The 25,530-nt window shown below is 45.4% G+C and overlaps 1 long non-coding RNA gene across 10 annotated transcripts in view; it reads left to right on the top strand.

The window, feature by feature from the left end:
• The window catches only part of LOC309855734, a 55,580-nt gene extending 30,374 nt beyond the window's left edge, over positions 1-25,206 (top strand). For 4 of the 10 annotated variants that reach the window (XR_014306953.1, XR_014306957.1, XR_014306958.1 and 1 more), the window contains 3 exons: positions 17,253-17,316; positions 18,161-18,248; positions 24,760-25,206. This is a non-coding gene — a long non-coding RNA (uncharacterized lncRNA). Of the gene's footprint in view, positions 1-2,208; positions 2,328-17,252; positions 17,317-18,160; positions 18,249-24,721; positions 24,738-24,759 lie in introns of those variants that run through there. The other 6 variants (XR_014306954.1, XR_014306955.1, XR_014306956.1 and 3 more) reach the window with 4 other exon arrangements.
• Positions 25,207-25,530: the final 324 nt, after the last annotated feature.

The following is a 25,530-nucleotide window of genomic DNA, read 5'->3' as shown; positions in this document are numbered from 1 at the left end:
ATGTTAATTTTTTAATTTCAAATTTGATTTGTTGGTTGACCCATTCACTGTTTAGTAGCATGTTATTTAACCTCTGTGTATTTGTGCTCTTTCCAGATTTTTTCTTGTTGTTCATTTCTAGTTTGGTAGTACTATGGTCAGAAAAGCTGCATGGTATGACTTTGATCTTTTTGAATTTGTTGACACCTTGTTTTGTGGCCTAATATGTGATCTGTTTTGGGGAATGTTTTGTGTGCCATTGAAAAGAAAGTATAGGGGCTCCTGGGTGGTGGAGTCAGCTAAGTGTCTGAATCTTGATTTCGCCTCAGGTCCTGATCTCATGGGTCCTGAGATAGAGCCCTGTTTCTGGCTCCATGTTCAGCAGGGACTCTGCTTGAAGACTCTCTCCCTCTGGCTTTCACCCCACTTGGATGTGTGTATTCTCTCTAACAAAATAAATAATTTTTAAAAAGTAGACCAGTACTGGGCGCCTGGGTGGCTAAGTGGGTTAAGCCTCTGCCTTTGGCTCAGGTCATGATCTCAGGATCCTGGGATCGAGCCCCGCATCGGACTCTCTGCTCGGCAGGGAGCCTGCTTCCTCCTCTCTGCCTGCCTCTCTGCCTACTTGTGTTCTCTGTCTGTCAAATAAATAAATAAATAAAATCTTTTTTAAAAAAGTAGACCAGTACTATACAAAAACATTGTTTTAACGGGAAAACCAAATCATAATTTTGTACCAGCGTACTTCTGATATTAAAACTCATTTTATTTTTTATTTCATTTTTTAAAGATTTTATTTATTTATTTATTTGACAGAGAGAGAGAGAGAGACAGGGAGAGAGAGAATACAAGCAGAGGGAGTGGCAGAGGGAGAAGTAGGCTCCTGCTGAGCAGGGAGCCCTGTGAGGGACTCCATCCCAGGACCCTGGGATCATGACCTGAGCTGAAGGCAGATGCTTAACGATTGAGCCACCCAGGCACCCCAAAACTCATTTTATTTAATTAAATTTATTCTAATTTTAGCTAGTCCTGATCATGTATAAGATTACTTTCCAAAGATTCTTTTGTTTTTTTTAAAGTAGGCTCCACACCCAGAATGGAGCTCAACACAATGCTTGAACCCACAACCCTGAGATTAAGGCCCAAGCTGAGACCAAGAGTTGGGTGCTCAACTGACTAAGCCACCCAGGTGGCCTCCGCTTTCGGAAACATTTATTTATTTCCTTTGGTAGTCTCTATACCCAACATGTGGCTTGAACTGATGACCCTGAAATCAAGAGTTGCTTGCTCTTCCAACTGAGCCAGTCAGGTGATCCCCAAAGATTCCTTTTTAATAAACCTTCTGCAAGTTGTTTTTTTTTTTTAATTTGACAAACAGAGATCACCAGCAGGCAGAGAGAGAGGAGGAAGCAGGTTCCCCGCTGAGCAAGGAGCCCCCACATGGGGCTCAATCCCAGGACCCAGGGATCATGACCAGAGCTGTAGGCAGACGCCCAACTGACTGAGTCACCCAGGTGCCCTGGATATATTAATAGTGACTTAAACCAATAAGCCTTTTTAAGGCTTAACTATGGACACAAGAGGCATACCTAAAGACAGTGTAGAAAAAAAAAAAAAAGAGGGCAGCCCAAACAGGGTACAGAAAGTTCACATCTCACAGCTGGTCTAAGAAAGCAAAGGCCTTTGTTATACAGGTGGTTAATTTATCCCAATATAGGAGTCTTTCATGGTATCAGAATGGCAGAATGTTCTAAGGCACTAGACTCAAGTCCCACCTTCCCAATTTAGGAGTCTGGGTTAGGTAGGAAGTGCCGGAACAGCTTTTAAGTGCTTTACCCATGTGCACTAATTTTGTGGCTTTGGCTTTCAATGTGTCCATTAGCAACGGCCTTTATGTCATGTGCACATTAGCCCACAGCAAAATTTGTCTAAAGTGACACTGGTCTGATGAGAAATGTGCACTCATCAGTCTGTGAGCTTGCCTTGAACAACAGGCTTATTAGAGTCTATGCCTGCATTCTTACCCTATGGTTTCTCTTCCTTATGACAAATGACCCAACAGACAAAGAGGAAAACAAAGACCATCTCTGCACGCAAAGACATGGATCATGGCTCTTCCAAGTTTACTGAATCCCTAAGCCTAAGGAAATAGTTCCACAGATATTCTTTCCTGTTCATTTAAATATATGTAACAGACTCTTATCACTCTTGCTTCTCCGGACTCCGCAGACAGAGATTCCAGGAGGCTGACAGCGTGAGACATCTTACGTTCTCCTGGCTGTATATCAGATGCCCAAGGATCTGCAGGGTTTTTGGAGCAAATATCCAGTGAAAGTTTATCCTGCCAAGTATGTCAATTGATGGGGAAGAAAAAATTTATTCTTCAGGAGCGCCTGGGTGGCTCAGTCAGTTAAGCAGCTGCCTTTGGCTCTGGTCATGATCCTGGGGTCCTGGGATTGATCCCCGCATTGGGCTGCCTGCTCCGCAGGAAGCCTGCTTCTCTCTCTCCTATTCCCCCTGCTTGTGTTCCATCTCTTGCTCTCTCTCTCTCTCTCCGTCAAATAAATAAATATTATCTTTAAAAAAAAATTACTCTTCAAGGGTCTTCTAGCTGGTCTAACAATTAATTGACATGAGACATAGTAATGGGACAAAATCAGATTTAATTACAAGTGTACAGGGAATCCACACAGACATGAGATTCTGGATAGTTGGGACAACATGAGGTACATATGTCATTCAGAACTAAGGAGAAGGGAATGAGGTCTGAGACTTGAAAGGCAAGGAAAGCAACTCACAGGAAGATGAAAAAGAGTAAGTGTTTGGGAAATAAGTATTTGCTGGGCCATCTAGAAATAATGGGTCACAGAGAGGACCTTGATCAAAAGGTCTTACTAGGTTCCTCCCTGTCTACCATGTAATATTAAAATGTAGTTCTCTATATTGATCACTTTCTTTCTGGAAGAAGTCCTTTATCTATATTCTTTGAGACAGTTAGGGAGAAGATCAAATTGTCTTTCTGAGTCCTTTGGGCATTGGTTATTTTCTGCTTAAAATAATCTTTCTGCCAAAGAGGCACATCTTGGGGTGGCCTGCCCTTGACCCCTACATGTGGAAAATAAAAAAACACATACTTAAACAATGGGTCAAATTTTTAAAAGTATATTAAAAAAAGTATTAAAAAATATATAGAAAATATCTTGATACAAGTGAAAAAGTAAGCACAACATATGGAATATATGAGCTGCAGTAAAAGCAGTGTGGAGATCAACTTACACTTTTAAACAGTGTGTTTATTTTTATTTTTAAAAGTTTTATTAGTATTTTTTAGGGGTGGGGAGGAGGAGGAGAGGGAGAGGGAGAGAGAGAAACCCAAGGCAACTCCATGCTGAGAGCAGAGCCTGATGCGTGGGGCTTGATCTCAAGACCCTGAGATCATGACCTGAGCCAAAATCAAGAGTTAGACACTTTACTACCTAAAGCAGCCAGGCTCCCCATCACTCTCTTTATTCATTTACTTTTAAGATTTTTATTTATTTATTTTATTTCAGATTGAAGTGAGAGAGCACCATCAGGGAAAGTAACAGGCAGAGGGAGAAGCAGACTCCCCACTGAGCAGGGAGCCCTATGTAACTCCATCCTAGGACTCCAGGATCACAACCTGAGCCTAAGGCAGATGCTTAACCCACTGAGCCTCCCAGGCGTCCCCTACTCTCTTTATTTCTTATAGGTCTTTCAAATACTCTGTTTTCAAACACTCTGACTTCTTGAGTCAGTTTCACTAGTTTGTGTCATTTTAGGAATTTGCTCATTTCATCTCTTATCTAATTTGTTGGCATACAGTTGTTTGGAGTATTCCCTTATAATTCTTTTTAAATAAGATTATTAGTAATTTCCCATTGTTTACTTCTGATTTTAGTAATTTCTGTTCTCACCTTTTTCTTCTTTGGAGGTCTAGCTAAATGTCAATTTTGTTGATATTTTCAAAGAACCAACTTTGGGTTTCATTGATTTTCTCTATTTTAAAATTTTCTATTTAGTTAATTTCTGCTCTAACGCTTACTTCCTATTCTACTTTGTTTGGGTTGAGTTTGCTGTTGTTATTCTAGTTTTTTAAGGAGATTGTTGATTTGGTATCTTTATTTTTTTTTAACATTTATTTATTTATTTGACAGAGAGAGACACACACAGCGACAGAGGGAACACAAGCAAGGAGTAGGAGAGGGAGAAGCAGGCTCCCCGCCAAGCAGGGAGCCCCATGTGGGGCTCATCCCAGGACCCCAGGATCACGACCCAAGCTGAAGGCAGACACCCAACAACTGAGCCACCCAGACACCCTGATATCTTTCTTTTTTGGTGTAGGCATTTACAGCTATAAATTTCCCTCTAAGTACTGCATCTAATGTTTTCGTATGTTGTCATTTTCGTTCATCTCAAAGTGTTTTCTAATTACCATTGTGATTTTTTTCTTTGATCCATTGGTTATTTATACATTCTTTAATTTTCACATATTTTTACATTGACCAAACTTTCTGTTTTTAATTTCTGTTTCTATGCCATTGTGATCTCAGACATGCTTTGTATGATTTTAATTCTTTAAAATACACTGAGTCCATACCAAGACACATAATTAAAATGTCAAAAATTAAAGATAGAATCTTAAAAGCAGCCAAAGGAAAACAGTTCCATATAAGAGAACACCCATACAACTCTTAGCTGACTTTTTAGCAGAAACTTTTGCAGGCCAGAAGTGAATGAGTGGAATGATATATTCGAAATGCAGAAAGAATAAATTTACAACCAGGAATACTCTACCCAGCAAGGTTATCATTCAGAATTGAAGGACAACCCCAGACAAGCAGAAGTTAAATGAATCTATCGCTACTAAACCAGCCTTACAAGAAATGTTAGAAGAACTTATAAAAGTAGAAAAGAAAAGGCCATAAGCAGAAGAAAATTATGAAAGGAAAAGATTGCAGTGGTAAAAACAAACCTATAGTAAGATTGTAAAGGTGGCAGATCAGTCATTTATAAATCTAGTGTGAAGGTTAAAACAAAAGTAGTGAAATCAATTATATCTACAAAAATAAGTCAAGAAATAGGAGTCATGGCTTTGAAAGTTATTTCCCATGATCTCCTTATTGACCACAAATAAATTTACAAAAAGAAATTAGTTAAGGGATACACAAAATAAAATGATGTAAGATATGACATCACTTACATAAAATGTGGAGGGAGGTGAAAATGTAGATTGTGTTCAAACTTAGCTTAACAATCAACTTCATATAGACTGCCAGATGCACAGGATGTTATATACCAACCTCATAGTAACCAGAAACCTATAACAGATACACAAAAGATAAAGAGAAAGGAATCCAAGCACAGCACTAAAGAAAGTCATCATACCACAAGACAAGAGAGCCAGAAAGGAACATAGAAGAACTATACAATAACCAGAAAACAATTAACAAAATCAAAGTAAGTACATACTTATCAATAACTAGTTTAAATGTAAATAGATGGGGCGCCTGGGTGGCTCAGTGGGTTAAGCCTCTGCCTTCGGCTCAGGTCATGATCTCAGGGTCCTGGGATCGAGGCCCACATCGGGTTCTCTGCTCAGCGGGGAGCCTGCTTCCCTCTCTCTACCTGCTGCTCTGCCTACTTGTGATCTATATCTCTCTGTCAAATAAATAAAATAAAATCTTTTTAAAAATGTGAGTGGGTAGAAAAAACAAGACCCATCTATATGCTGCCTACAGCTGACTAACTTCAGACCTAAAGACACCTAGAGAATGAAAGTGAAGGGATGTAAAAAAAATTTCATGAAAACAGAAACCAGCTGGGGTAGCAATACTTCTATCAGACAAAATAGGCTTTGAAAGAAGGAGTGTGTTAAGAGACAGGGTATTACATAATGATAAACGGATCAGTTGAATAAGTAGATGTAACCATCTACTTATGTACCTAACATCTGTACACCTAACATAGGAATACCTAAATATATAAAGCAAACATTAACGACATAAAGGGAAAATTGGCAGTAATAATAGGGGACTTTAATGCCCCACTTATATCAGTGGACAGATCATCCAGACAGAAAATGAGTAAGAAAATAGTCACTTCAGATGACACATTAGACCAGGCAGACTTAACAGATACATACAGAACATTCCATCCCAAAGCAGCGGAATACACATTATTTTCAAGAACACCTGGAACATTTCCCAGAATAGATCACATTTTAGGCCACAAAACAAGTTTCATTAAATTTAAGGAGATGGAAATAATATCAAACAGATTTTTTAAAAAACAAACAGACTCATAAATACTGAGAACAAACTGATGCTTGCCAGAGAGGAGGTGGGGGGCAGGGAATGGGTGGAATGGGTAGAGGGGATTAAGAGGGGAAAATTCCAGTTACAAAATAAGTGTTGGGACACCTGGTTGGCTTAATCAGTTCAGTGTCTGCCTTCGGCTCATGGATCGAGTCCTGCATCGGGCTTCTTGCTCAGCGGGGAGTCTGCTTCACGCTCTGCCTGCTGTTCCCCCTGCTTATGGGCACCCGCTCTCTTCCTCTCCTCTGACAAATAAGTAAATAAAAATCTTTTGAAAAATAACAAATGTCATGGGGATGAAAAGTACGGCATTAGGAATATAGTTAATCATATTAATAACTTTGTATGGTGACTGATGGTTAATACACATATCATGGTGAACATTTTGTAATGTTTGGAAATGTTAGATCACTACGTTGTACATCTGAAGCTAATAGGATATTATTTGTCAATTGTATTTCAATTAAGAAACGTTTCAATAAGGTGCTTCTCGCTGCACAGTGTTAAGTAGCGAGGTTGGTTTTGTGCCCAGAGTCCATCTGCCTCACACTCACGTGGCTGGCCCTTCCAGGATCTGTTTGCTGAGAGGCCCCTGGCTGGAAATCGATCAGCCTTATAAAGCTGTTCTGGGTGTTGGCAGCCTGCTGCTGCTAGGCCCTCCATAAGGATGGATGCTGGGAAGGAAACTCAACTTCTGAGTCCTGTGACTGCATTTCTCATACTGGATGCCAGGCTGGGTCTGCATTCCTTTCCATCCCACACCATGCCCCCTGGTTGGTCCTGGTCTCCTGTCCCAGAAGCCAAGGACCTGGGCGTCCTTCTGCTTTTCCGTCCGCAGAGGCTTCGAAGGCAGGCTGCAGGCTGAATACATGATGACCCTCCCTCTTCACCGTTCTAGCTCTGCCTCCACTCAGTGCTCTCCTCCTCCAAGCCAGCACCGTACCTTATAGGCAGAGGTGGTCATTCCCTGAATAGGGGGAAAATGGAAGCCAGTGGGCCAGGCTGGGGGGTGACTGCCAGGGACCTTTGGGGCCTGATGATCCAATGGGGCAGGACAGGGTCTGAGGGTGGCCAGTTGCTGCAGGAGTCAGGAGCCTAGGTATAGGACTCTTGTGCTTCCCTTCCAGAGGCCGCTGGCTGCCCACTGTGACAGAGAGAGGGTTGCCGGCACCCTGTACCGTGAGCTGCTGGAGTTGCGGGCTGAGCTTGGGGCGTGGTGCTCCTCGGAGCAAATAGATTTTCACAGGAAAAGAAAGTGGAGGGGATGGGAAGCACTGAGTATATGGAGCACTTCCTCGCAGGCCCCGCTTGGTGGTCGAAGCTTACGTGATACCAGCTAGCTGCTGACTGGGCGCCCCACTTTTAAGTACACCTGTGTTTCCATTATGCCCAGAGGAAGTGAGCTGGTTGCTTTCCTGGCCGTCCATGGGAAAGGGTTATGAGCCAGTTTCAGAGACGGCCTTCTCCATGCCAGCCATCCCTTTAAAGGATGGGTTCTGATTTCAGAGCGTTACTACTCAACAGGCATTACAAGGCATCACAGAGGTAGTGAAATTGAAGCCCGGTTAGGGGAAATCCTTGGCCAAGGTCAAACAGTGAGTTAAAGACACAGCTACATACATTCATTCACTCATTCATCCATTTATGTATTCATCAGGCACTGTTTCCATAGCTGTTGTGTGCCGGGCACCGTGTTAAGACACTGGCGGTGTAGCAGTGCTGAGACCAGCCAGGCCCTGCCCTCCTGGATTCCCTGGTCCCCAGTACAAAGAAGTGAATGTGCTGATGACCATTTAGATTTCTGGGATTGGGGGTCAAGGATCAAACAAGTCTCTATAGACCAGTTCTGCCTGTACTTCCAGCCTCCTCTCCCCACTCAGTCCCTGGGTTCTGGTCACCCGGGCCTTCAAAACACACCAGCCTCACCGCCACCGTGGGTCCTTTGCACTGGGCTCTCCTCTCTGCCCGAATGCTGTTCCTGTACGGCTTTGCATGGCTGCCGCCTCCATAGCATTCATGACTCTGCTTGGATGCCCCCCCTCAAAGCCCTCTCTGAGCCCCTGACTTAAAAGCCCCCACCCCCGCAGTGTTGGGTCCTTTGCGCTCTTGTTTCATTTCTGGCTCCCTCCTAGAGCCCAGCGCTCAGCACTTCAATGTGCCTGGCGCGTCGTAAGTGCTCGTGTCTGCCAGGGGTCTTAAAGGCTCAGGGATTCCTCTTCCGTGAGGCCTCTGAGCACCTCAGGTTTGAAATCTTTAAAGAGGGCAAACACTCTCCTTTTACAAATAGTACACGGAGTTGCAACGAGAGGCAGTAACTGCTGGAATCCCTAAAGTTGCTACCCGAGTCTTGGGGACATCGGAGCCAGTCCTTTGGACGTTTCTTCTCACTGCGCTGAGACCCGAAGAGGCTCTTCTGCCCCAAGGACTCTGAGTTCGAAAACAGCAGATTCTCCGTTTTTGTTAAACGGGGCGGATCTTTGCCTTTGTTTCTGAAAGATCGCTTTGCTGGATGGTTGATAGTTTCGTGCATTTTGAGCACCTTGAATGCTGTCCTCTTCCATCAGATGGACCGTTTGTGCACCAGCTCCCCACGGTCATCATTCGCCGGCTGTTCCTGGGAACACTGAACTCCCGGCACTTCCAGCCTTCCCAACACAGGCAGAGGGGCCTCAGTCCACAGAGGAAACAGGGGGCAGGTGGATGCCGGACCAAGTGCGTACGGCTGGGGAGATGTGCTAGGACACACACGTCCCCTGCTGTAGATGACCTGCCACGCTGACACAGCAGCAGGGCCACGCTCTGGGCCCAAATTCGTGTGAAGGTCAATTCCATGTTCTTAGCCTCTTCTTGATTCCGCGAGTGGAGAGATTGGCCAAGAATAGGAGAAGTTTGCTAGAGGATTTGTCCAGATTACTTACCTGCACTGTTTCTCATTTACATATTCCACAGATTGTTAGGGACACGGGCTCTGGTGCCTGTCCTATGGTCAGGCTTTCAGGTCACAAAGCTGAACCAGGCATGTTTCCTACCCTCAAGTTAAATGTGTTTGCTGCTTAGATGGCCGTCTAAGAGGATAAGCCCACACTTTGTTCCCCATCATATCTGTGCTAACTAGGGAGTCCTTCCTGGAGGAGGTGTTGGCCAAGCACTGGAGAGGACCTTTGGGGGCATCAAGCCTGTTCATCGCACGTTATGGGTGAGGGAACACAGGACTGTAGCAGAGGAATGGCCTGCAGAAGAGGGCAGGGGCGTTCCAGAGGCCAGCCTCCGAGTGGCTGTGTCCTCCCTTGGGCTTTGGTCACTGTCCCCGGTTGCAGCCCCTTCACCCTGTCCGGGAGCTCTTTCCTTCAAAGGGCTGCTGACTCCAAGCCTCTTCTCGGAGCCTCAGCACCGGGCCATTTTACCTTAAGCAATGTCAGCAGCCTCTCCTGAGAGGACTGCATATCCTGCTGTGGGAGGAGGTGTGCGTGTACACCTCCGGCTGGGAGCGCGAGAGGGCATCTTAAGGTTTGCTGAGTTGCTTTTTCTCCTTTGGATTTACATGGTCCTCAGTTGAGTCCTGGAGGGGAAATGAGCCATAATGGAGAAAAGGTTTAGAAAAAAAAAAAGAATTTATTTTCTATTTCCAAACCCTACAGCCTGAATTTCTCCAAGAAACTATTTACAGATGCTTTCTACCCCCACACAGCTTTTGCAACTGTAACAGGTCTGTCTTGCGGGGATAGGGACCTAATGACCTATAACACGACCCATTGTGGGTATTTGGCCAGTGGTACATTCGAACTCCCCTGAGAGGAGTTGTTACAGTGACCTACCTGGTCTACTCGATCTGGCTCTGCAGGGGGCCTTCCCCCATCATCCAGTCCATTCCCTCCATTCGCCAGATAAGGAGTGAGGCCCAGGGCCTCTGAGGGACCTACTCAAGGACTCAAGAGAGCTTCCAGAGGGGCTCCTGGGTGGCTCAGTGTGTTAAAGCCTCTGCCTTCGGCTCAGGTCATGGTCTCAGGGTCCTGGGATCGAGCCCGGCATCGGGCTCTCTGCTTAGCAGGGAGCCTGCTTCCACCTCTCTCTCTCTCTCTCTCTCTCTGCCTGCCTCTCTGCCTACTTATGATTTCTGCCTGTCAAATAAATAAATAAATAGTCTTTTTAAAAAAAGAGAGCGAGCGAGCTCCCAGAGCTCAACAGAGAGAAGGCCAGCTTCTGGGCGGCCTTGTCCTCCTTTCTGTTTGTAAGGTCATTCCATTTTGGGCAACACGCTCAAGTTCACAGCCAAGTTCCTATCCTAAGCACTTACTACACTGTCCTACCCAGAACTCTTTCACTTAAAGAGGGGAAGACTCAAGGCCAGTCCCCCAGTCAGGTGCAGAACCCTTTGGCCTCTCAGAAATGTAAACACCTCCCCTGCAGGGCTGCAGGGGCTCCAGGAGTTGGTTCTTGCCAGCCTTGAGAGCCTTGCAATCTGTACTCTCCCTGCTAAAGGCCGAACGTCCCACCACAGCTCTAGTTTCTCCCTGTCTTCTTGCGAATAAACCTGTTTGCCAACTGGTACTACACTTGACCAGCCACCAGCTATGCACTAAGGGTGAACCGACTTTCTTAGAAAAGTGGGCCAATAGCTTGGAAACTGTTCTACCGATATCTTAGAACCTAGGAAAACAAGACTCCTGAAAGCGTGTTCTATCTTGTTATATAAAGAGACGTGAGAGATTTCAGATTCAGGCATAGATGGCATAATTAGTACCCCTGTCCCCCTCCAAAGCACAGCCCCCAGACAAAACTAGGGCTCTTATGAGAACTGCAGAGTTGGGGCATAATTTTCTATTTCAAGGCCAAGAATCTTGGTTTAGGAAAAATAATGGAGATAAGGCAGAGAATAAGGATTCTCTGTCCGGTACCCCTTGAATTAGGGAGACCAAAAAAAAAAAAAAAAAAAAAGGATGTTTTGAAATCAGAAGTGGAAAAGAAGGTAGTAGAGACCTAGAGGAGAAAGAAATCCTTGGCAATGGCTGAGCCCAGACCTATTGGGGCTGGGGACATTGGTAGTTAGGGAGGGCTGACAGGTATGTACTCCCCCGGCAAGGAAGCCAGTGGGGCACTGGGAGGTAGCTCTAACCAGCTGGGCTTTACAAAAGAAAACCTAAAAGGGGAAACATTCATTTGTAAATTAGTCAATTCGTACGTAAATTCAGATTGATATGTAAATTAGCCCCTAACAGCTCCTTCCAAAGTCCCCGTCACAGGGCCAAAAATCGAGTTACCTATATTTATTTATTTAGTTTTGTTTTGTTTTAAAGATTTTATTTATTTATTTGACAGAGAGAGATTACAAGTAGGCAGAGAGGCAGGCAGAGAGAGAGAGGAGGAAGCAGGCTCACTTCTGATCAGAGAGCCCGATGCGGGACTCGATCCCAGGACCCTGAGATCATGACCTGAGCCGGCAGCGGCTTAACCCACTGAGCCACCCAGGCGCCCTATATTTAACTCCACAGGTTGTCCTAAGAGGTTTCATTGTGATTAAAATATTCATGAAGAATGAGGGAAAATCGAGAGGAAGTTTTGCAATGTGATTTTCCCAGCCTAGGTCACCAAGCCTAACACCCAAGAAACACAAAAAGATGCCTGTATTTCTTCACCTTAATCAGAAGGAATTCTCAAAGATGTCTTGTGAATTCCATGGACATCAAAATCTCATCTCCAGTAAGGAGCCAGACAGAAATATTAAAAGGTGCTAAACTGGTTCTTCTGCTATTTATTTAATATAAAAACTTGGACTTTGGAATCTCACCATGGCCAAATTTGTTAGGTGAATAGACGCTTATAGTCTTGAAACATTGCTTAACTCTCCCACTCTGGTGAGTGTTCCGGGTTTATTCATTCTGAGCTGGAAGCAAGGAGGTTAGCTACCCGCCCCCCCCAAGCCCCATGGATCCTGGCAACATGTGGGGTGTGAAGGGATGAGGAGGTCATCTTCACAGTCATTGAGTTGCTGTCCAAGAGTTGCAACCACAGCCAAGGCCATAAATCGTGGTCCGTTCACCTCACTGTGCTCTTCCTCACCCTGCGAAACGTGGGAATGATGCAGTCCATAGGCAAAATAAAAACAATGCTTTGAATAACTCTGTTAACACCCTCCTGATATTTCAGGCACCCTGCACAAATTGGCATATTCTCTCTCCTAACTGGTCGCCTTGTAATATTGTACATCAGTCTCTCAACTAGATAGAATCACATGGGCTCCTTGGTTGCTCAGTCAGGTAAGCATCTGACTCTTCATTTCAGCTCCAGTCATGGTCTCAGGGTCATGGCATGGAGCCCTGTGACTGGCTTTGTGCTGCAGGTGGAGCCTTCTTGGGATTTTCTCCCTTTACCTCTGCATCCCCCCCCCCCCCCGCCATTAAAAAAAAAAAAAAATAGAATCACACTAGAAGAGAACTACCATTCACCATGATCATGCACTTATTGCAGGAAAAGGCAGATATCCAAGAAAATCATTTTTACTTTGCTAAGTCCTGTTGTTTTTTAAGTTGTTGTTGGCATTGTGTTTTGTTTCGTATACTGTTTAGAGGAAATCACAGGGGTTGAGCACACAGTCTAATAGCTTTCATGTTTTCCAGCTACAGTCATGGCAATGAAGTCTGATCTCTGGAATGATGTCTCTTAGACACTACAACCTCACGGCAATTCCTCAGAACATGCCATACTCATTTCTGACCCCCCATCTTTGCTTGTGCTGTTCCCATTCCAAACCCTTCCTCATCTAGCTCAGTCATCTGGGTCTTAACTATGTTCTCACATTTTCTGCCTCCTTTCACTCACCTCCATCCTCTTCCTTCAATTTCTCAACCTTAACCGCCCAGTTGTCTCCCCTCCCCGAACCCTATAGGCCTGAAGCATAGATCACTCATTAAGAGACAACAGCTGTAACATGGTCTCCCACAGAAAACTGTTTTGTGGGTGTCATACTTATGTTCCCTACCTGCACAGTGAGCACTTGAATTTTCAGATGGGGTGACCTACTTTTTTTCTTTCCCCATTTGAAGCTGGGGTGGTGCTTTACCTGTAGTAAAAAAAATGAGCAGTGATTATAACAGCCGAAACTTCTGGCAGGCTTACTGTGTGCCAAGTGTCGTGCTGAGCAATATGCATGAATCAGGGTTATTGCTATTTTGCAGATGAGAAAGCAAAGACAGGAGAGGGTAATAATTTGCCTAGATCACGGAGCTGACGAGTGGCACAGTGGAATTTATCCATCACATATTCTGTTCGGTTTGCTAGACTCTGAGAAGAAAATGGCTTCATGAATATTTTCACATATCTTTTGTTTTTAAATATTTATTTATTTGTTTTAGAGAGAGAGCACACAGCCATACGTTGAGGGTAGGGGCAGAGGGAGAGGGAGAAAGAGAATCTTTCAGCAGACCCCCCACCGAGCACCGAGTCCAACATGGGACTCGATACCATGACCCTGAGATCACAACCTGAGCCAAAATCAAGAGTTGGACACTTCACCGACTGAGCCACCCAGGGGCCCCCAAAATTGTTGTTTTTTTAAGAAGAGAAAGAAAGCCATCTCCCTTTCCTGAGTGGAAGTCAGTCTAGGAACACACAATGTCATTGCAGTTTGGAAATCAAACACATTAAAAAGCAAGATAAGATCAAAGCTTGAATATGACCAACATCTCTGCTCATTTGAATTTAACATTTCCAGGGTAGGCCTATTTTGATGACTCTTTCAGTTTATTGGTATGGCTTAACTAACAAAATATAAAAACTAACTCGTGGATTATTTCCTTTAATTTCATATACCTGTATTCAGAAGTTGAGTTCTTTCTAGAAACAACTAGAACAAAAAACATTTTCCCCATTGAACGCAAACTGGTGCAGCCACTGTGGAAAACAGAATGGAGATTTCTCAAAAAGTTAAAAGTAGAACTACCGTATATATGATCCAGTAATTGCACTACTGGATATTTACCCAAAGAATAAAAGACACTAATTTGAAAGGCTATATGTACCCCTATGTTTATTGCAGCATTATTTATAATAACCAAATTAACTCAAGTGTCAAGAAACAACTCAAGTGTCCATCAGAAGATGTGGTGTACACACCCACACACACACACACACACGCACAGTGGAGTATCATTCAGCCATAAATATGATGAAATTTTGCCATCTGTGACAACATGGATAGAACCAGGGGTATTATGATAAGTGAAATAAGTCTAATTCAGAGAAAGACAAATGCTATAGGATTTCACTCATATGTTGAATTTAGGAAACAAAATAAACAAAGGGAAAAAGAAGAGACAAACCAAAAATCAGGCTCTTTAACTCTAGAGAGCAGATGGTTACCAGAGGGGAGGTGGTTGGGCGGATGGGGGAAGCAAGTGAAAGGGATTAAGAGTACACTTACCATGATGAGCACTGAGTAATGTATAGAATTATTGAATCACTATATTGTGCACCTGAAACTAATATAACACTGCATGTTAATTATACTGGAATTTTAAAAATTAAACATAAATAAATAATTTTTTAAAAAGCAAAAAAAATCATTTTTTTCTTTCATTATCCTATGATACTTTTTTTTTAAAGATTTATTTATTTATTTATTTGACAGACAGAGATCACAGTAAGCAGAGAGACAGGCAGAGAGAGAGGAGGAAGCAGGCTCCCCGCTGAGCAGAGAGCCTGATGTGGGCCTCGATCCCAGGACTCTGGGATCATGACCTGAGCCGAAGGCAGAGGCTTTAACCCACTGAGCCACCCAGGTGCCCCTATGATACATTTTGATGTTTGTTAATGTCATATATACCAGTAGCTACTCTGATATACCCCCTTTGTTCCACTGATAAGTAGTGCCCTTTTGAGCCAGCATTAGTCTTAACAATTAGTGTTTCGTGTTTTGTTCTAATAAATATGTGGTCAGTTCAATCTCTTACATACTTACTATTCTTTTGTTTTCTTGCTTATTTTTCCATTTTAATTGAAATTGTGTTAAAATCAGAAAATTATCTGGAGCAAATGGTCATACGTACATATATGCTGTCTTTCCATCCAAGAGCTTATCTGTAGTGAATCGTTTTGCAAATAACACCTCCAGCTTGGAGGGCTGGATCAGGATGGAGAGGAGTGATAAGCCTTGCCCCTGGTATGTATTACCGGTCCTTATTTGCCAGTCACTGGGTTAAGGGCTCAGTATCTGTTAGGCCATTTCCTTCTCACAACAGATACTAATATTTTCATATTAGATTTCAGAAAACAAGAGGCAAAGAACATTAATCTGCCCCAGACTCAAACCCATATTCTGTCGGCATTGCTTAAATCTCTCAGTGGTCCCTAATCTCCCTTTAGCAACGGGGTCCAATTCTCTTTGTAACATTCAGTAGCTAAGTGAATGTTGTGCAGAAGCTTCTCTTTACACTGACCTAGTTAATTTATTTATATTTATTTATTTACAGATTTTATTTATTTAACTGAGAGGGAGAAAGAAAGCACAAGCAGGGGAACAGCAGGCAGAGCAAGCAGAGGGAGAAGCAGGCTCCTTGCCGATCGAGGAGCGGGATGTGGGACCAGGATCCTAGGATTATGACCTGAGCTGAAGGCATCTGCTTAACCGACTGAGCCACCCAGGCGTCCCTACACTGACCTCATTTTGCTCAGACCTTAACCTCCTTTCTCTAGGAGGCCTGGTCTTGGTCCCTTTCTTTCTGACATCCAGAACATAGAAGACAGCCTTCTGGAACTCAGTTGCTTCCATTTGATAGAGTCTGTATCACTCTGTCCACTCCTGCCCACCCATTTTTGTCCTTCTGCCAGCATCTCATCTGTAAAACACTTGGGGATCAGGAGATGTTCGGAAAACATCAAAAAGGGGGCGCCTGGGTGGCTCAGTCGATTAAGCATCTGACTTTGGTTCAGGTGGTAATCTCAGGGTTCTGGATGGAGCTCACCCAGGAGCCTGCTTCTCCCTCTTCCTGTGTCACTCCCCACGCTCATGCTCTCTCTGTTTCTTGATTAATTAAATATTAAATCCTTAAAAAAAAACTATTGTGGTGATGTTACCACAGGTATATGCATATGTCCAAAATTGAAATGTGTACTTTAAATATGTGCGTTTTTATGATTAAGTATACCTTAATGAGGCTGAAAGAAAGCAACCAAAGTTTTTAGTAAATTTGGTAAGGTTTGGTGAATTAAGTCATATGGTAACTCGATCCTTCAAAGAATGGCCCACTTGTTGACTTGGTCATTCTGTGACTCAGCTTTTGGTGACATGGCTCTCGATGAACTGACTTGGAGACCAATCTGTGCCTTCTAATACCAAGCAAATGACATAGGATTTTTATCCACAGATAGATCCTCTTGAGAACTTCCTGGTGGAAACCAGTGCTCTATCATGAGAAGGAAAATTCTGGGATTTTATCTTCACATAACTGTGGGAACAAATCACTCTTGACTTTCCCTTTCCCTGGACTTTTCTAGTTCCTTTCTCCCCTTACCTTCCTAGTAACAGGCGAATTGGGCAGAAGGGGTGGGGTCTAGGGGTCTAGGAAGGTTTGGGGTCTGGGTGGTCATGGGGAGAATGACACAGGGCCTCTGTGCATCCTGCTCTTCACAATCCCTGGTATGTGTTAGGAGCAGCGGCTGCTAGAGGAGGTCCCCCCTCCTCCCGCCACAAGCCCCCGACGTCTTTGTCTTTCTGCATCTTTCTGCGTATGTTCCCCAGAGTTCCCAGAAGGAAAGCTAATGAGTGCTGCCATGGCAACCACTTTAGCCAGGCAGGAAGTAAAGCTGTGACATTTCTGCCTGCTTGGGCTCTGTCAGGGAGGGGGAAGTAGGAGACAGTTGAGGGGAGAGTGTGATTGGTCCTGGTAACTATCTGATCTCAGTAAGAGGACCGTTCTGTAATGTTCAGACCCTGTTTCTTTCCAGCAGGAGACTTGCAGAGCTTGGAGGGCTGGACCAGGATGGAGAGGAGTGATAAGCCTTGCCCCTGGTATGTATTACCGGTCCTTATTTGCCAGTCACTGGGTTAAGGGCTCAGTATCTGTTAGGCCATTTCCTTCTCACAACAGATACTAATATTTTCATATTAGATTTCAGAAAACAAGAGGCAAAGAACATTAATCTGCCCCAGACTCAAACCCAGAGCTTCTGTGCTTTTTGCTTGGCTATTCCCAGATTCTGAGATCAGGGCCTCTGTTGTATGCTTGATGGTTTCCTTTAAAGGTACCTTTTACGGGGACACCTGGCTGGTTCAGTCAGTAGAGCATGCAGCTCTTGGTCTCAGGGTGATGAGTTCAAGCCTCGTGTTGGGTTAAAAAAAAAAGTCTATTCAAAAAAGCCTTAAAAATAAGGATCTCTTTTACGAAACACAGATGACAGAGAGTATACGATAATGGTTATCAACTCAGAATCAGGAACAATTTATGTAGCACTTTTTTTCCCCCAAATTCCCTTGCCTAAAATGGGGATAACAATGATGCCTATTGAATAGGATTTTTATGATGATAAAATCAAGTGGTTTATTAAAAGATTAAGAACACCTGGTATATCATGGCCTTTCTCCTTAAGGTTTACATATTATTCCTGTTCATTAGTATTATTAGTAGGAGGAGTATAAATGCTATTCTTTTAAATGGTCTTAACTGGTGAAAGGAGAAGACCACAATCTGTGTCAGAACCCAGTTTTGTTATTTAGCCCGTGAAATCCGCAAGGCTGGGAGCCTCTGCCCTTAACCAGTGTGCTTTGTATGTGGAGTGGTTGATTTCTTGTGTTGAAACAACTGGTCTCCATCCCAACAAAGGCAAGTACTTTGCTAAGGGTTCTCTCTCTTCAGGAAGATCTGTTGAGCTCGCTGCCTGGAAGACAGGGCACGCGTCCAGGCCCGCCACACGCAGGTTGGCCTCCCCAGCTGGTACAGAGAGGTAAGTGCCTGGGAGTGCCAGGGTAGGGGTGGGGGGAGGAGTGCGGAAGGCGGGGTGGGAAGAAGGACCAACTGTGGACTTGGTCGCAAACCAGGGATCTGCCTCAACTTGGCCCTGTGACTTCGGGTGGGTGGTTCAGCTGTCCGAGCCTCCTCTGAGCAGTGGGATCATAATAGGGGTTGACAAGGCTGGAAAGGTGAAATGAAGGAATTCATATAGAGCACCTGGAACAGGGCCAGGCTTGCTGTAGGCCTTCAGTAAACATTAGCTACCCCACTAATGATGATTAAGAGCCTAACCAAAACAGACAGAATAAACAAGTAGGGGCCTTGGAAAGAGCCCACATGTTCCCTGAAGCTGGGAACATTTTCTCAGTACTCCAGGCACGGGTGTAGCTTGAGCTGTCACTGTTCAAGTCCGTGCCCAGCCTCCAGGGCCCGAGCGGGATACGTGTGGACGCCCGGCGCGGAGACTGCTGTCGGTGATGGGGCCCAACCTCAGCTCCGCTCACTTGTCCAGATCCCACAGAGCCCCTCGCACCAGTGGCTGTGAACCTGGCGGTGCCACAGCTGGCGCCCAGCCGTAGCCTTGCCCTCTCCCCGGGATCCCTGTGTACGCGTGTGGTGGAGGGGGCCCTGGGGACCTCTGCGACGGGAGCCCGAAACACCCAGCCCCGCAGCAAGGGTTTTCCTAAGGGGCAGAGCTCTGAGCTCCTTCGTGTCATGCTTTGAGGACAAGGACAGCAAGACCCCCTGGAACCCCTGGCAAGGGTAAGTGACCTGGCTCCTGGCCCAAAACCTTGGCATGATCTTTCAGGCATATACAAGGGATTTGGTGGGTGTCCTGGAAAAATGCTGGTTTCTCCACATGCCACTTGGTGCGCAGCCCTGTGCAGTGCATTCGCTGAGGGAGCTGCAGGCACGGACCACTGGTCAGCCACGAGCCCAGGTGCCTCTGTTCGGGGGCTTTTTATCAAGGGCCTATGGCAGAGGCCTTCCTCGGCCCCTCTGTCAAGGCCTCCTCATGTGGGGCCGTGGAGCACTTCCAGATGCATTTCCTCCACTCAGTACTCAGGACTTTTCCAGTCCTAGCCTTTTCTCTTCCCCTCCTCCTGCATGTGGGTCCCTAAAATGGCGGGAGCCTCCTGTTCAGGACTTCCTCCGCGGGGAGACCATTCCTCGAGGCTGCGCTAAGCCACTCAACCCTGGCTGGAGCCGTTCCGTGGGAGAAAATGGGACAGTGGGGTCACTCTGCACCTTCTCTGGTTGACCCCCAGGTTATACTCTCAAAGGAAGTGACTCAAGCCTTGACTGTTAGTTCTCTCTTGACTTCCTGTTTCAATCGACTGCTCTGAAACCCGGCGACTCCGCTCTCTCTGGCTCAACTCAGCTCTTGACTAAGAGGTGCAGTAAGCAGGGTGGTTGGTGTTGAGGAGCCTGAAGCCTGAAAACCTCATGGGGCACTTCCCCAGGGGGTGCCGGCGGAGTCAGCTGCGGGAGGCGGAGGCTCTCACGGGCCACTTGGCCAAGGGGTGTCAGGAAGTGGCAGTGGGAGCCACGGGGCGTTCGTGGAGGATGGCAGCAAAGTGTCTGTCCGCCCTTCCTTCCACCCTCCCTCCCTCCCTCTCCCTTTCTTTCTTTTAGATTTATTTATTAGAGAGCAGGAGCGGGAGGGGCAGAGGGACAGGGAGAGAGAATCTCCAGCAGATTCTGTGCTGAGCAAGGAGCCCGACACGAGGTTCGATCTTAAACCCTGAGATCATGACCTGAGCCGAAATCGAGAGTCACCCCCCAGGTGCCCCGCAAATGGTTTATATACGCTTCTTGGTTCCAAGGTAGACCATTGGTCCTTCTCTTTAGCTCCCAACACCCTGGCTGAAATCGTTGGGTGGGTCACATTCGAAATCCAACAGCGAGGGCCTGTAAGAAGCCGGCGAAGCAGTCCCCTCACTATTGTTTCTGGTTCTCTGAGGACGGGACGGGGAGTCGACAGAGAGCACGGAAACTGAGTTGCACCTAATGACTGTTCTTAGATCTAAGCCTGTCCCTGGTGCCCGTGGACAGCCTGCTGGACAGTGTGTTATTGAGACTCGTGCTTCTAATTAAAAAAAAAAAATGTAGAGCTCTTTGAGATCGCTATGTCCAGTGGTCTGAGGAGACCTTAGTAACTTGACTAGTTTGCGTCTGTGATGAAAGAGGGGATCTTGTTCAACTTCATGAGGGAAAGTGGCTCTGAGTGAGGTGCGTCACCGTGGACCCCCTCCTCCAGAGCCTTGACGGTAGCCACCCTGCTTGAGGAGGAGGAAGGGAGAGAGTGGAGGGTGGGTGACAGAGATCCTCTTCTCAGCTCTGGGCTCTGACAGATTTGGCCACACAGGGTGAGGCAGTCAAGAAACCTGGGTGGAGCGCCCTTACAGAGCTACGGAGGCCCCCCACCACGCCTGGTGGTCTTTGGGGTCTACAGTGAGGGAGCGGGAGCTGTATTGGATGAGATTTTTTACCAGGCAAAGATTTTTAGGTTTGTTCATGCCGGTCCTGCTGGTTAACGAACCCAATTAAACGTCCACCCAGTTAAGCTTCAGAATGAGGTTAAGTCAGTCAGTCAGCCACACAATCTGGACTTCACTGAGAAATTTCTGGTTGCTGAGAAAGTGGCTACTGCAGAAATAGCAAATGGTGATCAGGAGCCCTCCAGTGGACTCTCTGGGCAAGAGCTTTTCCAGAGATGGCTCTGGGCCCAGTCACTCAGCAACAGGCCCTCAAAGGAGGAGATGGACGTACTCCCCACTAAGGCGCTCTGGGCCAGTACCAGCTCTCGGGGGACTTGATACAGGGGCCTGCTAGGGTTTGCATGGCGATGGCCCTCTGCCTGTCCTGCTGAACTGGGAGATGCCTCCGAGAGCCCCCAGTGTCTTAGTGTCCTAGTTCAGGACAGAATTAGTGGCCCACTGTTGGGCCCTGTTGGATACTGAACACATGCTCGATGGTTGTGAGGTAATCTTAAGACCAGAAATCCCCATCGTGTCCCGAATCCCAGCAGATGTCTCAAATCACCTGGTGGAAGTGATTCAAGAGTCTTCCATACTAAAATATAAATGGTACCTGCAGGGATGTACAGAACTCGGCCTCAAGGAGGTCTCTTCACTCCAAGAAAAGATCTCAGGAGTGTCCCTCTGGCTCCCTGGCATATTTCCCAAGGAGGCACTGTCTCTACCAGACCAGTGAGGTCCCCAAGGTAAAGGCTTCCTGGACTGCAAACGGGGCTGTTCACTTGCCTGCTTCTCCTGGTTAATAACAAGCAGGAACGGTGTGCGCTGTCATCCACACAGAGACAGACCTTTCCCTTCCTGAGTGTGGCAAGGGATGCTCGGTCTAACGGGCAGAGCTGCGTGCAGGATGGCTGGCTGCCTGGCCTGGCCATGTCCATAAAGGAGGCTCGCTGTATTTTCGCGACCGGTACACTGTGGCGAGTGGCCTCGACATTTTTGGGGGCCTCTGGCAAGACTCAGATTGGCATGTAGAGCAAGCCTCCCTGTGGGGACTAGCCCCTGGGGTAGAAATGAGTTCTGCTCCTAATAAGCTTCTTGTTACCTGTGTGGGTGCTCACCAGAAAGGCCCCAGTGCTGACAAGGGGGGTACATCACAAACAGGCAGACTGTGCTCGTCAACCACACAGGGAGACTGAAATGTCCTTTTATTTTATTTTTATTTTTATTTTTATTTTATTTTATTTTTAAGAGTTTATTTATGACAGAGAGAGACAGCAAGAGAGGGAACACAAGCATGGGGAGCTGGAGAGGGAGAAGCAGGCTCCTTGCCAAGCAGAGAGCCCGATGTGGGGCTCGATCCCAGAGTTCTGAAATCATGACCAGAGCCAAAGGCAGAGGCTTAATGACTGAGCAACCCAGGCGCCCCTGAAGTGTCCCTTTACCCCAGAGCAAGCAGATTCGCTTGTAGGATCCACAGGAAGATGGCCATTGGGAATTCAGTGTAGGGAAGGAAAAATTCTTTCTCTACCCTTCAAGGTCTTCTACCTCGATTAAATTAAATTTAAATGAGACAGATTAATAAGAAAAAAACCCCAAACACTGTCATGTGGGCACAGAGGCCCAGTAATGAAATGGAGATCTCAGGAAATGACCAAAGTAGGCAGTTTTTATACTTTTTAGACCAAGAGACATTAAGCTTATGAAGAATTGACAGGATAAAGAAAACAGGTGTTTGGGGGCATGACTAGGGGATTCTAAGCAGAATTTAGGCTGCAGTAGTAGATTAGGGGGAAAAAAATACCACAAGGTTTGTTTCTACTGTTTTCTCAGCTTTAAAGTCTCTGTCTCTGGTCGTAAAGATTTTTTTTCACTTCTTAGTACAAAGAGGGCATTTTTCACAGGGGGGATCAGTTTCCCTCTTTCTTGAGTGTCCTTATATGAGCTACAACTTCTCTTTTAAAAAATCAGTATGCCAGGGGCGCCTGGGTGGCTCAGTGGGTTAAGCCGCTGCCTTCGGCTCAGGTCATGATCTCAAGGTCCTGGAATCGAGCCCCGCATTGGGCTCTCTGCTCTGCGGGGAGCCTGCTTCCTCCTCTCTGCCTGCCTCTCTGCCTACTTGTGATCTCTGTCTGTCAGATAAATAAATAAAATCTTTAAAAAAAAATCAGTATGCCAGTGTGGCACATTTTGGGGTGGCCTGCCCTTGGCCCCACATCGGAAGCCATCCTAGATGGGTCCTACGTGCCTGGACTGCGGCTGGTGTCTGAAGAAAACACGGGGCAAAGCTCCTTGGTGTGGGTCCTGCCAGTGATTGCTTGGATGGGACACAGAAACACATGCAGCAAAGCGGAAGTAAGCAAGGGAGGTAACCTCAGCCCAACAGTCTTCCGCACCACGACGGGAACCCTCAACAGAATGAAAAGGAGAAAATATTGGCAGCCCATGTGTCTGCTAAGAGGCTAATCTCTAAAATACACAAGGCACTTCTGTCATTTAAGAGGGGAAAAGCAAGTAATGGGTTAAAGAATGGGCAAAGGACCTGGGTGGATGATTTTCCAGAGAAGTCGTGCACACAGCACCACTCCTCAGCGGGAAAACGCAAATCAAAAGCACAATGAGATCTCACCTTGGCGGGGGGGCCAACATCTCCACGCCAAAATGTGTCTCTTTGGCACCAGGATTAATTTAGGCTGATTCTTTTTAAGAAACAGAAGACTCGGGAAGTTTTTCTTTTTACCTCTTTTTGCCTTTTCCACACTGCCTGGGAGAATTTAGATAGAGGCCCTCTTCCCGGAGCCAAACTATCATCCTACACAGTGACAGTGTAACGTGACAGTCGCTGTGGTAGACAAGGAGGAACCAAGCCAAGCCTCTGTTAAAATGCCTCCCTGCGTCTTGTTGTTTCTTTGTGGCCCAGCAAATATCTGTTTACCAGATATTTATTCTTTTTCATCTTCCTGTGAATGGCTTTCCTTCCCCTTGAAGCCTCAGACCCCTCCCCGCTTCTCCTCAGTTCAGGAGGATGTACCTAACTTCATTTTTGCCTGTCTTTGGAATGTCTTAGGTCTATGGGGATTCCCCGCAGGTATATAGTTAAATTTGTTTCTCTCCTATTATTCTGCCTTGTGTCATTTTGATCATTCAGCCAACCCTCCAAAAGTACCAAGAGGGGTAGGGAGAAACTGTCCCTTCTCTGACAACCTTACACTTGGTGAGATGGCTACTGTCAAAAAGACAGGAGATAACAGGTGCTGGCCAGGAGATGGGGACGAGGGAAGCCTCATGCACTTTGGTGGGAATGTAAATTGGTGTAGCCACTATGGAAAAATGGCATGGAGGTTCCTCAGAACCTTAAAAATTGGATCACTATATGATCTGACAATCCCACTTCGGGTATGTTCATGGCAGCATTATTCAAATTATTCACAGTAGCCAAAACTTGGGAACAACCTGAGGGTGTGTAGATGGATGAAGAGATAAAGATATATATATAAAGTGTGGGAGAGATATATAATGTGAGATCTATATATATATATAAAATCTCTGCTGTCATTTGTGACAACATGGATAAAACCAGAGGGCATTTTGCTAAGTGAAACGAGCCAGACAGAGAAAGTAAATACTGTATGATCTCATGCATATGAGATGCATATGTGGAATCTAAAAAAAAAATTAGATTAAACTCATAGAAACAGAGAGTTGAACGGTGGTTGCTAAGGGCTGGGAGAAATAAGATATTTGTCAAAAGATGAAAAAGTTCTAGGGAGCTAATGTTTGGTGTGGTGGCCACAGTTGTTAATACTGTATTGTGTACTTGACATTTGGTGACCGAGTCTATCTTTTTCTCTTTTTATCAAGTTTTAGGTATTTATTGATGATTTCGTGCATTTAGGGGGAAGTCTTTCCTGGATAAGTGAAAAATCGTGCAGGTGGCTTCTGGAAGCCCTGCATTTTAGGCAGGTTTATAGTGAAACATTTCATTTAGAAGTCTGGACCTTCTTTTTTTTTTTTTTTTTTCTTTAGAAGTCTGGACCTTCTTCCGTTTGCTGTCATCTGTGTTTACTGAGTAGACCTTGTGTTGATTACTGGGACCCAGTGTGTCCGAGGGTTGTGGACTGAACGAATACCAGGCGCCAGACATACAGTGCTGCTCCCGTACCTCTGACCCCACGACAAAGGAAGAGAGGCCCTGCGCTTGGCAGCTTCTTGGAACGTCTCAAGATCTGGAGTCCGGAAGGAGAGAACAGGTCTGCAAGGAAGAGATTCTGTTAAGAGAATAGATCTTCAGACTTCTTTCTATACACAGGAAAGGTAACTGTGTGAGGTGAGGAGTGTATTACAATTACCTTAATTGTGATCATCATTTCACAATGTGTATGTATATCAAATCGTATTACGCACTTTAATTCTATACAATTTTAACAATTAAAAAGAAAGCTGGGAAAAAATACAAATAAAATGTCAAGCAGATCCCTTGATGGGTGGTTCTGTTGAGTTCAGCTTTATCCTTGCTGACTGTCTGCCTACTGGGTCTGTCAGTTACTAATAGAGGGAGTGTGGAAATCCCTCACGTTAATAGTGGGTAATCTATTTCTCTGCATTTTTGTCAGTTTTTGCCTCTTGTATTGTGACGCTTTGTTGTAAAGTGCATATATTTCAGATTATTGTGTCTTCTCAGAGAATCGACCCTCCCTTATTATGTAACACCCTCTTTATTCCTTGGAAGTTTCCTTGTTCAAATGCCTTTTTTGTCTGAAATTAGTATCGCTACTCCAGCGTTCATTTGATTAGTGC

This window comes from Mustela nivalis (assembly GCF_964662115.1).
Source record: "Mustela nivalis genome assembly, chromosome: X".
NCBI classification, from domain to species: Eukaryota; Metazoa; Chordata; class Mammalia; order Carnivora; family Mustelidae; genus Mustela; species Mustela nivalis.
Note: the sequence above shows the minus strand (reverse complement) of the source record. Positions and strands in the feature narration are given on the sequence as shown.